Source organism: Rhineura floridana, chromosome 8 (assembly GCF_030035675.1).
Source record: "Rhineura floridana isolate rRhiFlo1 chromosome 8, rRhiFlo1.hap2, whole genome shotgun sequence".
NCBI lineage: Eukaryota > Metazoa > Chordata > Lepidosauria > Squamata > Rhineuridae > Rhineura > Rhineura floridana.
Window position 1 is genome coordinate 78,891,945 of NC_084487.1, and position 14,341 is coordinate 78,906,285.

The window sequence follows — 14,341 nt, forward strand, 5'->3', positions numbered from 1 at the left end:
TCTCAACCTAAAAGGCTTGTTGAAAGAGGAAAGTCTTCAAAAAGCGCTGAAAAGATAGCAGAGATGGAGATTGCAGACCACTTTGAAAGAAAGAGTGAATAAACAGTCACAGGCAAATCATACAACTTATGCATGACTTTGTATAGTATGTAGGTGAGAGTTGCAGATGACTTGTACTATCAATGTGTCTTTATAAGGAAGCCTTTAAAAGATGTCACTACAAAGCAGAGAATTAAAGCTTAATTCCAAACTAGGCAACTTTCAAGAGTTCAGCTGTTTTAAGAGTATAAATTCTTGAAATATGGGCATATAAAGACTGCACATCTATATTGCTAGTAAGATCCGACAGTGCAATCCTATACATGTTTACTCAGAAGTAAGTCCCTTTATGTGTCTAGGACTGCATCCCAAATAAAGTTATTTTTAAAAAATGGAGGACTAGAAAGCAACAGCCCTATATTGTTCTGTGTTGATGAACTGGATCCAACATTCACTCACACAAGCATTTTCTAAGAAGGGGAAGGGTGAGCACAGTGAGCTCAGCTCAGTGTGGCACACAGCAGCAGGAATGTTGGATTGTCTCTGCTGCACCACACAAAGCTCTCTGTGCCTCACCCCTCCCTCTCTTGGACAGTGGCATGCTATGTTCAGAAGCCAGGATAGCAACAGAGCCCCAACAACAACACCTGGTCACTACACAGCACCTTGGACCATAATAAGATGAAGTAATGGCTCAAGCTGCATTATAAAATAACCTGTGGCTATAGAGGAGGTTATATAACTGAACCACGGGTGTCCAATAGACCAAAACAAATCTCATCCTTATACTCTATTTGATACCTTTCCTCTTCTATATTCTCTGTCTGAAAAACTAAGACATGTAAATGTATAAAGCTTTTTGCCAAGACCCTCTCCAGGGTCTCATGACACCTTTCTGCCTGTGGTGAGAAGGAATGTAAGAAGGGATAGATTTCTGTTCAGACCGATAGCTGTCATAATCAGCACTATTTTCTTTATTGTCTCACTGTCGACTTATTTGACTTGCTGGCAAATTTTACATAGTTACTTACATAATTAATTACTTTTTCATGACATAATTCCATGCAATTCATTTCAATGCAAATGTCATTCATTTCAATGCAAAAGAAACATCAGAAAAGATGGAGGGAAAACGTTATCCATTACAGATCATTTGTGGACTGAAAACAACAGCAAATACCAATTGTATTCACTGGACTGATTTCTATTCCAGACATGAGATGAATACATGAATACATTGGGAATCTGTTTTCGTTGTGCATTCTCTGACATCCCTAGTTAAGAGTTGGCTGTCTGAATTGTTCACCGTGAGAAGAGAAGAAACTGCAATTCCCATTCAACAACCCACATTTGGAGTAATTTTGGGTGTGTAAGGATATAAAGAAGCAAGATGTTTCATATTTCCTGCTTGAGTGTGAAATACACTTTTTGTTATCTATCCCCCTCCTCCTAAGGAGGGAAATAAGTTCCAAGCAATTATTCATCTACTTGTAGTGCCAGAAATCTGGAAGACAATTGTATTTCAAGAAAGTTTAGATTTTGGCACACCACACTTGCTCCTTTCATACCTACAGATCCTTTCTGGGCCAGAAGGCATGTAATTGGTTAATGCCTAATATTCTCTGACTGGTTGTATTTCCATATAAGTGCTATATGCAATGTTCCCTAGCATGCCTAGTTTAGTATCGTTAGGGGCTTGAATCCATGATTATTAGAAGCCGTTATATGAGGCTTATATTATTAATCACAACTAGTAAATAGAATACCTTCCTTAAGGAGCTAAAGCAGCTTTTCTACACCTCTTCATAGTGCTACGCTGTGAGCTACAAGCTCAGCATTCAGACTGTGCCGGATAGCAGCTGTCTTATCAGAGCTGGGAGCATAAGGTAAACAATTAGGGAGCATCTCCTTTTGATGTCTCTCTTTCATGTAGACCACTTCACTCTTTTAGAGATAGGCTCATTATCTCATGCTCTGCCACCTGCTGTTTAGAAGTGGAGAGAAACACTAGTCAGCTATAGATCTTATTTACTTCCCATGAGCTAACAAACACATGGTCACAATAACCTAAACAGCAGGTGTGGCTTATTGGCATCTAAGAGTATAAAAGTCCCGCAAAACCATCCAATAAGGGAACATAATGTAGGCCCAAGGTCCTAGGATGGTGTGCTGTGTACCAAAGTTCCCACAGGGGTCCATTTGATGTCATTCTGAAGGGTTCCCCAGCAGTAAAAGAAACGTAAGATTGACTGCTTCGGTATCTCTATACGTTGCTTAGTAGTGTGTGGATTTGTGAAAATGGGTAGTGGATGTGTATCTGGATTTGCCCCACTTGTTTTGCCTTTGGTCATGTCCACCATTGTCATGTGGCCCCTAGATTAACTTCATGAAAAAATTTCCCCAGTCTTGCTACATAGCTTGTTAGTTTGGAGCATAACAGAGAAATATAGCAACAGGAAGCATGAGAGATAAACAATTGCATTCTTCCCCCCCCCCATATTTATTTCACATCTGAAGCAATTCTTAGATTGAGTATAGGGATGGGTGGGAATTGTGATTCTGTTCACATTTCAAGCCAAATCTACCAAATTCACAATTTCTGAAACAATATGAGAACAAAGACACACCCATCCTTCAAAATTTGCACTTGTTTGAATTTTGCGATGCGGTTCACCAGCCAAATAGCATAAATTAGGGGAAAGTGTGCTTATATGAGTGAAAATAACAGGCAAAAATGTATTGTATGATGAGAAATCGCTTGCAAAAATGTGTATATGTCTACAAAATGTGTTGATTAGGAGAAATTAGCAGAAAAATGATGAAGAATTTTCATTAGGACTTTTTTTAAAAAAAAAAAGTCACAAATTGGTGCAGAAATGTGGAGAACTGAATTTAAGATTGGAAAAATGAAAAACTGAGAGGACCAATACATATAGATCTTTCCATCCGTAGTTTGGTAAGATAAAATGGAGGCAGCCATGATGAGCCAAATATGTGCATCAATTCCTAAAGGAATCCATAGACCTGAACTTACACGATCTGAATAGGGTGGCTATGGCAACAGATGCTATTGGAGGTTGCTGATTCATAGGGTCACCATAAGTCAAAATTGACTTGAAGGCACATAACAACAACAACAGGTTCCATCCAATGCTAGCCCTACTCAGATTACACCAAATTTAATAGTTGTGGTTAACTTTGACTATTTCAATGGGTAAACTCTGAGCCAAACGTACTTGAATACAACCCACTCCTAAGCATTCAAAAGCTGGCAGAGTCAACTGCAGAATCAATGAATGGCATCATGGGAAGACTGGCAATATATTGGATTCTGTGACATTGGTGACAAAGGTTGATATGACCATTTCTAAGTATTTATTTGCTGATGTGGCATGTCTTAAAACTAGCCATTAAATAACCCGTTTAGCTTAAATATTTTGCAACTCTGCACAAATCTTAATGTTGTGCAATAACTAACTGGAAGGAAACATTGTTACACATTAAGAATTGCTTTTATTGTTCTGTTGATTCACACTAAGCTTTATCAGCAACATTTTTGAATACCAAAAATGCAGTTTTCTTTTTTAAACATTGTTACATTGTCTGAGAGTATATTTTCTCCTGAGCTGTACTGAAAATCAAAACTTCTTATCTTGGCAAAATGTGACCTGTGTAAATAAAATTATCTGTAGCACTCCAGAAAATGCTTGTACAAATATATATGAAATCTGGATGATTTACTGCCGTGAAACAATATACAGTTATTTTCTGTATCATAGGCTTAGTAAAATTTTAATCTGAATTTAATTAAATGACAGTGGGTTATTGTCAGTGCATGGTGTTGATGTACAAAACAATACTTTTTTCTTTACTTCTATTCTTTTAACAGTTTCATATGTATCTTAATATAATTTTTTTCAATAATAGATGTTGTGTACACAAATATATTTAATGGTTTTATTTTTCTTTCATGCCAAATAATTGTATTTTATCTCCTGCCATGCAGACAATTTAATTTTAAAATGCTTTATCTTTAGCTCTATCTTTATATATAGAAAACCAATTCCCCGTATTATTATTGATTTAAACACATTTTCTCTATGTTTATTCTCCTGACTTTTCTTCTGGGTTTTTTGGAGGGGGGTCGTTGTGGAGAGAAGACTGTAAAATCAGCTTAGACTTGGATGAATGACCTTTTGTATCAACATTTTGGCCTGGAGCCATTTAAAAGTTTTTGAACACATTGCTCCATTGTTTCAAGTAGGATTTCCATGTATTTGTAGGAATCAATGGCTTCATTTGCTTCGGCCATTAGCAAATGATGAAGTCTTGTTCTAATGGTGATCAGATACTGATAGAACAAAAGATACAAGTGCTATGTAGTTTTGGGTGCCACTTCTGTTGGCTAAGAGGACAGATTAGTCATCATTAAAATGTTTCAGTATGACCTGTCTTCCATGGGAGGCTTGTTCCAGCCCCTCTTTTAATGGCTTCCTTTTTAGGAAGGCTTTGCGGGCGTAAATGGTTGCTCTATTTTTGAAGTGGTTGTAATTGCTTAAATTATTTTTGATGGTTGCTTATTTATTATCTTCCCTGCAGTCTTGTGTTTTATGGCTAATTTATTGTTGTTGAATGGTTTTTAAATGGTTAAGCTATTGTTTTAACTTACATTGGCAGCTGCCTTGGGTTCATTATGGAAAGGCTCTTTATGTATTTATTTTGTTAAGATATTAAGAACATAAACATAAGAACATAAGAAGAGCCTGCTGGATCAGGCCAGTGGCCCATCTAGTCCAGCATCCTGTTCTCACAGTGGCCAACCAGGTGCCTGGGGGAAGCCCGCAAGCAGGAACCGAGTGCAAGAACACTCTCCCCTCCTGAGGCTTCCGGCAACTGGTTTTCAGAAGCATGCTGCCTCTGACTAGGGTGGCAGAGCACAGCCATCATGGCTAGTAGCCATTGATAGCCCTGTCCTCCATGAATTTGTCTAATCTTCTTTTAAAGCCGTCCAAGCTGGTGGCCATTACTGCATCTTGTGGGAGCAAATTCCATAGTTTAACTATGCGCTGAGTAAAGAAGTACTTCCTTTTGTCTGTCCTGAATCTTCCAACATTCAGCTTCTTTGAATGTCCACGAGTTCTAGTATTATGAGAGAGGGAGAAGAACTTTTCTCTATCCACTTTCTCAATGCCATGCATAATTTTATACACTTCTATCATGTCTCCTCTGACCCGCCTTTTCTCTAAACTAAAAAGCCCCAAATGCTGCAACCTTTCCTTGTAAGGGAGTCGCTCCATCCCCTTGATCATTCTGGTTGCCCTCTTCTGAACCTTTTCCAACTCTAGAATATCCTTTTTGAGATGAGGCAACCAGAACTGTACACAGTATTCCAAATGCGGCCGCACCATAGATTTATACAATGGCATTATGATATCGGCTGTTTTATTTTCAATACCTTTCCTAATTATTGCTAGCATGGAATTTGCCTTTTTCACAGCTGCCGCACACTGAGTCGACATTTTCATCGTGCTGTCCACTACATCCCCGAGGTCTCTCTCCTGGTCGGTCACCGCCAGTTCAGACCCCATGAGCGTGTATGTGAAATTAAGATTTTTTGCTCCAATATGCATAATTTTACACTTGTTTATATTGAATTGCATTTGCCATTTTTCTGCCCATTCACTCAGTTTGGAGAGGTCTTTTTGGAGCTCTTCGCAATCCCTTTTTGTTTTAACAACCCTGAACAATTTAGTGTCGTTAGCAAACTTGGCCACTTCACTGCTCACTCCTAATTCTAGGTCATTAATGAACAAGTTGAAAAGTACAGGTCCCAATACCGATCCTTGAGGGACTCCACTTTCTACAGCCCTCCATTGGGAGAACTGTCCGTTGATTCCTACTCTCTGCTTTCTGCTTCTTAACCAATTCCTTATCCACAAGAGGACCTCTCCTCTTATTCCATGACTGCTAAGCTTCCTCAGAAGCCTTTGGTGAGGTACCTTGTCAAACGCTTTTTGAAAGTCTAAGTACACTATGTCCACTGGATCACCTCTATCTATATGCTGGTTGACACTCTCAAAGAATTCTAATAGGTTACTGAGACAGGACTTTCCCTTGCAGAAGCCATACTGGCTCTGCTTCAGCAAGGCTTGTTCTTCTATGTGCTTAGTTAATCTAGCTTTAGCAATACTTTCTACCAGTTTTCCAGGGACAGAAGTTAAGCTAACTGGCCTGTAATTTCCGGGATCCCCTCTGGATCCCTTTTTGAAGATTGGCATTACATTTGCCACTTTCCAGTCCTCAGGCACGGAGGAGGACCCAAGGGACAAGTTACATATTTTAGTTAGCAGATCAGCAATTTCACCTTTGAGTTCTTTGAGAACTCTTGGGTGCATGCCATCTGGGCCCGGTGATTTGTCAGTTTTTATATTGTCCATTAAGCTTAGAACTTCCTCTCTCGTTACCACTATTTGTCTCAGTTCCTCAGAATACCTTCCTGCAAATGTTAGTTCAGGTTCAGGGATCTGCCCTATATCTTCCACTGTGAAGACAGATGCAAAGAATTCATTTAGCTTCTCTGCAATCTCCTTATCGTTCTTTAGTACACCTTTGACTCCCTTATCATCCAAGGGTCCAATCGTCTCCCTAGATGGTCTTCTGCTTTGAATGTATTTATAGAATTTTTTGTTGTTGGTTTCTAACCTGCCCTGTACCAAGTGATCTCAGGGCAGGATACACATCATTTAAAACAGGTGAGACTAACTTGTGGCCCTCTAGATGTTGTTGAACCCTAACTCTAATCAATTCCTGTCAGCATTGCCAATGGCCAGGGATAATGGGACCTGTAGTCCAACAACAGCTGGAGGATCATAGATTAGCTAGCCTTACTACAAAACAATTCAACATATACAGCAGGAACCATACAATCATAATGGCCAATAAACTGAGCTTGAACCTTGGGAAGACAGAGGCACTGTGGCTTGGTGGGTCCTGTGTCTGGGAGACTGGCAAGTTCCTGTTCTGGTATGGTTGCATTCCCTCTGAAAGAAGAGGTTCTGTTTTGGGGTGTGTTCCTAGATCCATCTTTGTTGCTGAAAGTTCAGGTAGCCTCGATGGATAGGAGTGTATGTTACCAGCTATGGCTGGTATGCCAACTATGACAGTTCTTGGACAGGGATAGTCTGGCTATGTTGATTCATTCGTTTGTACCCTCAAGAGCTGATTATTGGAATGTGCTCTATTGGGGGCTTGATCTGGAGGCTCCAGCTGATGCAAAATGATGTGGCCAGGTGGTTGGTGGGGACAGACTATTGCCAGCACACAACTCCGGTTCTCAAAAGCTTCTAAAAAATCTTGCCAGGCTCAAGATTCTTATGTTAATTAACAAGGCCCTTAACAACTTGGGTTCAGGATATCTCATGGATTCCCTGTTCCCTTATATCTCTGCCTAATCACCAAGGACTTTATTGGTGGTTCCCCATGGCTCAGATGTATGACTTGTATCCACCAGGAGCCATGTTTTCAGTATTATTTTAATTTTGTGGAAACTTCCTTCCAGTTTAGGTTAGACGTTCCGCCTCCCTTTTGAACTTCTGGTGCCTATTGAAGACTGTTTTATTCTAGCAGACATTTAAATTGAATTGATTTTTATAATTTTAACTTATTTTTATTTTGAGTGTCCACTGAGTTATTTGTACACTGCTTAGAGACTATTGTAATTAAGTGGTATATAAATGGTCTGAATAAATAAATTAATCAGCAATGAGCCTTCAAGCAACCAAGCAGAACATAATACTGAGGTGTAATCAGTGATATCTAAAAGCCTGAGTAAACAGCTAGGTGTTTACTTGGCCCCAAAAGGAAGTCCCTGCTGATGTCAACTGGGCCTCCGAGGAGAGAAGATTTTATAACCAGGATGCCACATGAAGAAAACCCTCTCCCACATCTTCACATTCTGTATAGCTCCCAAAGGGGAATGTGGAGGAGTGTCTCTCCAACAGATCTTCATGTTGGTCAGGACAATAAATGATGTATGAATAAATTTTAAATAAATGAACCAATAAATGTAGCAGTCATATGTCAAAGAGCTGGTGCCAACTGCCCAGCTGAGAAGTCTTTACCCTCTTTGGACACTGTTAATATCTTATCTACCTGGACAGGGGAACTGTTCTCCTGTGCCCATTATAGTCTTGACAAGACAATCACATCAAAAAGAGAGGTGGGGAGATGACTTTTTACATTATTGTTTCCTTAGTAGGCAGCATCTCTAAGAACCTCCACTGAGAGTTCTGAGAAGCAGGAAAAGTTGATACTATCTGCCCACTGAGGTCTACAAAACTTAAGGAACTTAGTGGTGGTGATGATTGTTTTTCCTAGGAAGAAACAAATGACAAACTGTAGTGTAACATTTTCAATAACCTTTTGGGATTTTTTATTTTAAATTAACTGTTGCCCAGTTTTACTGCATGAATTGATTTGAGAACTTTTTGTTGAAGGCAGTGTATAAATATTGTAATGAAGTGAAATAAAAGAAGGCCATATTTAATTGTTATTCCTTCATCTTGAATAACTCGTGCATTATTGTTCTGAGAGAACTAGACAGCCATAATATAAGGCAGAATATGGTATCCTGCCTCAAAGGCCTGGATTTGGGGTACCTTAAAAAAGCAGCAAATTGTCCCTCATGTAATCTATTGTTCTGGGTGCCATCCAGTCATAGTTCTGTTCACAGCAGAGCCACTGAAGTTAATACATGTTGTATCTGCCCTCCTCCCTTCCTCAATATGTGATGCGAGTTAACAATACCACTCCCAGCTTAAGCTGAAACATTATACGAAGAATGAGGAATCTTTTTGACTCCTCAGTCCAAATTAGGAAATGGGTGCAGCTGCCCACCTGTCAGTCACCTGCTTTTCCTTGCCAATGCACAGTTGGGAGCACACTTTAAGGCTCCCAACTGTGCATTGGTTTCTGTGTCTCTACCTGTCCCACATCTGACATCACATAAGATATCAAGTGTGGGGCAAGTTGGTGTGGTTTGGGGGAAATGGTTTTATGAGCCACATTTGAACCCCTGGTAGGACAAGTTTGCCCTACAGGCTGGAGATTCCCACCCCTGCACTACACCTTAGTGCAGGGATGGAGACACTGTGACCCTCTAGATCAGCCTTTCCTAACCAGTGTGCCTCCAGATGTTGTTGGACCACAATTCCCATCTTTCCTGACCATTGGCAATGCTGGCTGAGGCTGATGGGAGTTGTGTTCCAACAACATCTGGAGGCCCATTGGTTGGGAAAGGCTGCTCTAGATGTTGCTGGACTAGATCAGACCAAGGCAGCTCAATCAACAATCAGAGATGATAGGAGCTGTAGCCCAACAATATTTTGGGCTAAAAGTTCCCCATCCCTGCCTTTGTACAATCTCCTTCACCCCCCCCCCTTTTTCTCTTTTTCTGGTTCTGATTATCTTACCCAAGAGCAAACCTTTCCTTTTAGAAAGGAAGAAAAATCAAGTTCCATTATGCAAGAATTATTCTGTTTCTCCTGAAATGTAACATATTTTACACCTTCACTTTACTTAATAAAAAAACAAAATATATATGACAGGAGATGCTGATTCAGTAACCTGCACATGGTGTATTTCAGTAAATTAGGTTTCAGTGGGATTTTTTTGTTTACTGAGTAAAAAGTGGATATTTCAGACATTTCTCTTTACTGCGAAGGCACTGAAATCTATCCAAAATAAATTGCTAGAATATAATCCAAATACAATTCCACTCTTTGTTTCAAATTATATCAAAACAATGCATATGTTTCATACTAGGCTATAAGGTCCATTAAACACCTGAAAGTGATCATACCTATGCAGCTAGGAAGCAACAGTATAAATATAGTGGCTGATCTGTTCCTCATCCTTAGAAATATGAATACTGCATTGAAGAAAATTATGCAGCTTTCTCATTTTCTGATGCCTATTACAGTGAGATAAAAAAATAAGGAATTAGCAGAACTTTTTTCTTTAACATTTGAAAGACACACTGCTTAAACCACTGCTGCAAATTTTGGGGTCTCTCTCTACTCATCTGGTCTGCTTGCGTGCTGTCTTGGGAAAAGCACATGAAACATGCATTGCTTCATGCCTTGACAAATTCTAAGGCACAGCATTTCTGCATGCTGGCACCAGACCTGAATCAAAACTAAAAAAATTCTGGCAGCCAGTCAGCCAAGGTCACAGAAATCCCCATGCAGCACAACCTGACCCAGGGGCTGCAGTTAGTGCAGAATCCTGCGGCACTATTGCTGATATGAGTAAGACCCCATCAACACACAATACCTCTGCTCTGAAATCTGCACTGGTTGCCAATTTGCTACCAGGTCAAGTTCAAGGTGTGCTTTCCATGTTACGGGTTCCACATAGTACTTGTTCTGCTCTTGTAAGAAATTAATCCTTTAGTGTAGCAGTTCCTACACTTTGGAACGCCCTGCCTATTTACATTAGGCAGGTGCGCATGTAGAAGCTATTATGTTTTTTATCTGTTTTTAACTCATTGTTGATTTTATTATTTTGAATGTTTTTAAATACCTGTCTTTAATTGTTTTTGCCAATAATGTTATTGTTTTAATTCCTTCTATAAACCACTTTGAGGGGGGTTTTTTTACAATAAAGCAGTATATAAATGTTGTAAAAATAAATAAATAAATTTTACAGTCACTGTGGCCTGTGGGTCTCTTTCCTCTTTTATACTGACTCAGGCCATTTGGTACCATCTGGCTCAGTACTGACATGGACTAGCATTGGCTCTCCAGGATTCCAGGCAATAGTCTCTTCCAGAGATTGAATTTTGGACCTTTGCAAGCAGAGCATGTGCCCTACTATGGAGCTACGGACCTTTTAATAAATGTATCTTCTAAAATTGTTCTTTTCAATGTACTAATGAATGCACAGCATAGTAGGGCAGATCCACACCATGCATTTAAAGCACATTCAACATACATTTGAAGCACATGAATCCCACTACAGAATCCTGGGAACTGTAGTTTGTTCAGGGTGGTGGGAACTATAACTGTGAGGGGAAACTTCACTTCCCAGGATTTTTTAGGGGAAGTCATGTGCTTTATATGCGAGTTGGATGTGCTTTAAATGTATCATGTGGATCTCCATTACTTTATAAACTTTGCCTACTTATAAATCATTTTAATTAAATTTTAAAATGGAAACAAGCTATAAAATCTACTTGGTGACCATGGGCTATGCAGCATCTCTTAGCCTAACCTATCTTTCAGGGTGAAAAAAACAGAGGGAGAGCATGACCACTGAAGGAAGAAGGGCACATTTAAAATGCAGAGGAAATAATCATTTGTAAATAATAATTTACAACCTTAGTGTGAAGTCAGATACACATCAAGACATATTATGAAGAAATATTTATATAAGCATGAATGTCAAAGATGTTTATTATTTACACAACCTGTAAACATATTTATAGTGCAAATCTATGCATGTTTATGCAGAAGCAAGTCCCAATGGATTCAATGGGGCTTACTCAGACAGGGGAGCATGCACGGGACTGCAATTCAGTGATAAGGGACTTCACTCACCCAATCCAAAATTCAGAATCATGCCACTTTAAGCTGTTTTGCAACTGTTTTATATTTGTTTTACAGTATTGGATTTTAAATGGCTTTATTTCTTGTGAGCTGCCTTGGTTTCCAACTCTACCTCAAAGGGTTGTTGGAAATATTCCATATACGCACACACTGGAGATGTAAAATTACATACACCCCATATAATAGTTTATTGTCAAAACCAGTTGGCCATTGCAGAACATTTTTGTAAAAAAATAATGATTAGTTTCCTGCCAAATAAAAGCAGTGACACCTAAGTAAGCCCTGCTTACTGCTGAAAAAAAAAGGATCAGAGAGGGAGAGAAAGATTTACAACACAATCCTTTTTTATGTTCACTCAAAAGTCCCATTGATTTTCGCACAATCCTAACCATGTCTTCCCAAAAGTAAGTCCTACTGAATTCAATGGGGTTAGTTCCCAGGTATGTGGAATTAGCATTGAAGTTTTACTCCCAGAAAAATTTCATATTGGGAAGGTTTTCAAAACAGGTCTGGTCGCCTCATCTCAAAAAGGATATTATAGAGTTGGAAAAGGTTCAGAAGAGAGCAACCAGAATGATCAAGGGGATGGAGTGACTCCCTTACGAGGAAAGATTGTAACATTTGGGGCTTTTTAGTTTAGAGAAAAGGCGGGTCAGAGGAGACATGATAGAAGTGTATAAAATTATGCATGGCATTGAGAAAGTGGATAGAGAAAAGTTCTTCTCCCTCTCAATACTAGAACTCGTGGACATTCAAAGAAGCTGAATGTTGGAAGATTCAGGACAGACAAAAGGAAGTACTTCTTTACTCAGCGCATAGTTAAACTATGGAATTTGCTCCCACAAGATGCAGTAATGGCCACCAGCTTGGATGGTTTTAAAAGAAGATTAGACAAATTCATGGAGGACAGGGCTATCAATGGCTACTAGCCATGATGGCTGTGCTCTGCCACCCTAGTCAGAGGCAGTATGCTTCTGAAAACCAGTTGCCGGAAGCCTCAGGAGGGGAGAGTGTTCTTGCACTTGGGTCCTGCTTGCGGGCTTCCCCCAGGCACCTGGTTGGCCACTGTGAGAACAGGATGCTGGACTAGATGGGCCACTGGCCTGATCCAGCAGGCTCTTCTTATGTTCTTATGTTATGAATAAGACAAATAAGCTGCCCTCTTCCACAGTCCTGTAAAATTTAGTTTGTTTGACTCCTTAATTAGAAAAGTATAACACTGAAGCATGTGCACTTTTAAAACTTCTGTTCAAACATTATTTGAAAAATAAAAAGTATAATATACCATTTTTGCAAGTAATTAAAAAAACCTTACACGTACACTTTTTTGCCTACCAAGATCCTTCTGTGATCTTCTGTTGTAGTGCAATCCTATGCATGTTTACTCAGAAGCAAGTCCCAATCCTGTACAGAGAAAGTACTTTTTATGCTGCTGAAAGCTATTTATTTACTGAATTCCTGATGTGAAAGGAAACAGGAAAAGGAAACTGTTCTCAGAACCTGAAATGCGTTTAGCTCTTGCTATTGTCAATCACAGCCCTGACTTGTTATTGTTTAAAAACCTGAAAGGGTGGGGATTAAAGCAGAACTTAGAGCAACTAACAGAAGTTGCGGGGGGCAGTTGATGTTTTGGTGTATATTTTGGGAACCAGACTACCAAGAAACTTAATTTGATTTTAAAAATGAAAGCTGAAAGTCCGGAGATTAAGGTGCGTCATCCAGAGACCCAGAGAGGACCCCCAAAAACTGGAGACTCTGGCTGAACGCCGGAGGTCTGGTAACCCTATATGGCATCCATAAAATGTCTGAGTAAATATTCCCTCAATCTGCAATGCATGAGAAACTGTTTTCTCTTCCTGCTCAGTTCCTGTTGCACTGGCTCAGCCTACCCTACACTGAACATGCTCCCTTACATGTGAATGTGTCCACAATTTATTGGATCCCAGAAGAGAGTTGCAAAGATATATCTCTGTGAGTGAGTGTGGTGGGACATTTTTTTACCATTGCTGGGTTGGCTGATGGGGACATGTCCACACCATTTTGAGGGCCTATCTATTTTTCTGCTCTTTTGGATGTGGCAGCCATTTTGTGTTATGCCATTACTACTACTTCTACTACTACTTTTATTAATTAGTCACTTTCCTTACAAAGCAACCCAAAGCAACTTACAACAAGTCCTCATGGTAGCAATTTTGTGTCATGTGATGTGCCCACATCAGCCATTTTGTGATTGGCAACTATGACACTTTCTCAAAATTCCAAATGTTCCCATTGGTTTAAAAAGCTTGCTGACCCCTGTACTAAAGGATGTTGAGGAGGAGAAAGATGTGAGCTGATGTTTGTATAGCAATTCAGCATCAAAACAAAAGAAGTGTCTTTAATCCATTGAAATTTTGCCCATTGGCAATTATTTTTATTAAGATATGCATACACTCTGTACAACAAAATAGTGATTAGTTTGTTAAAGCCCTGCTTGACAGCATACTTAGGCAGAAATCTAGGACCAAATGAAGATGTCATGTACCAAATCAGACAGGGGGTCCATCTAACGGTATTTTGTGTCTATTCTACACTGTCTGGCAATGGTTTTCCAGGGTTTTAGACTGGGGTCTCTGCCAGCCCTACCTGGAGATGATGGGGATTGAATATGGGGCCTTCTGTATGCAAAGCATGTATTCTACTACATGCTCTCTTTC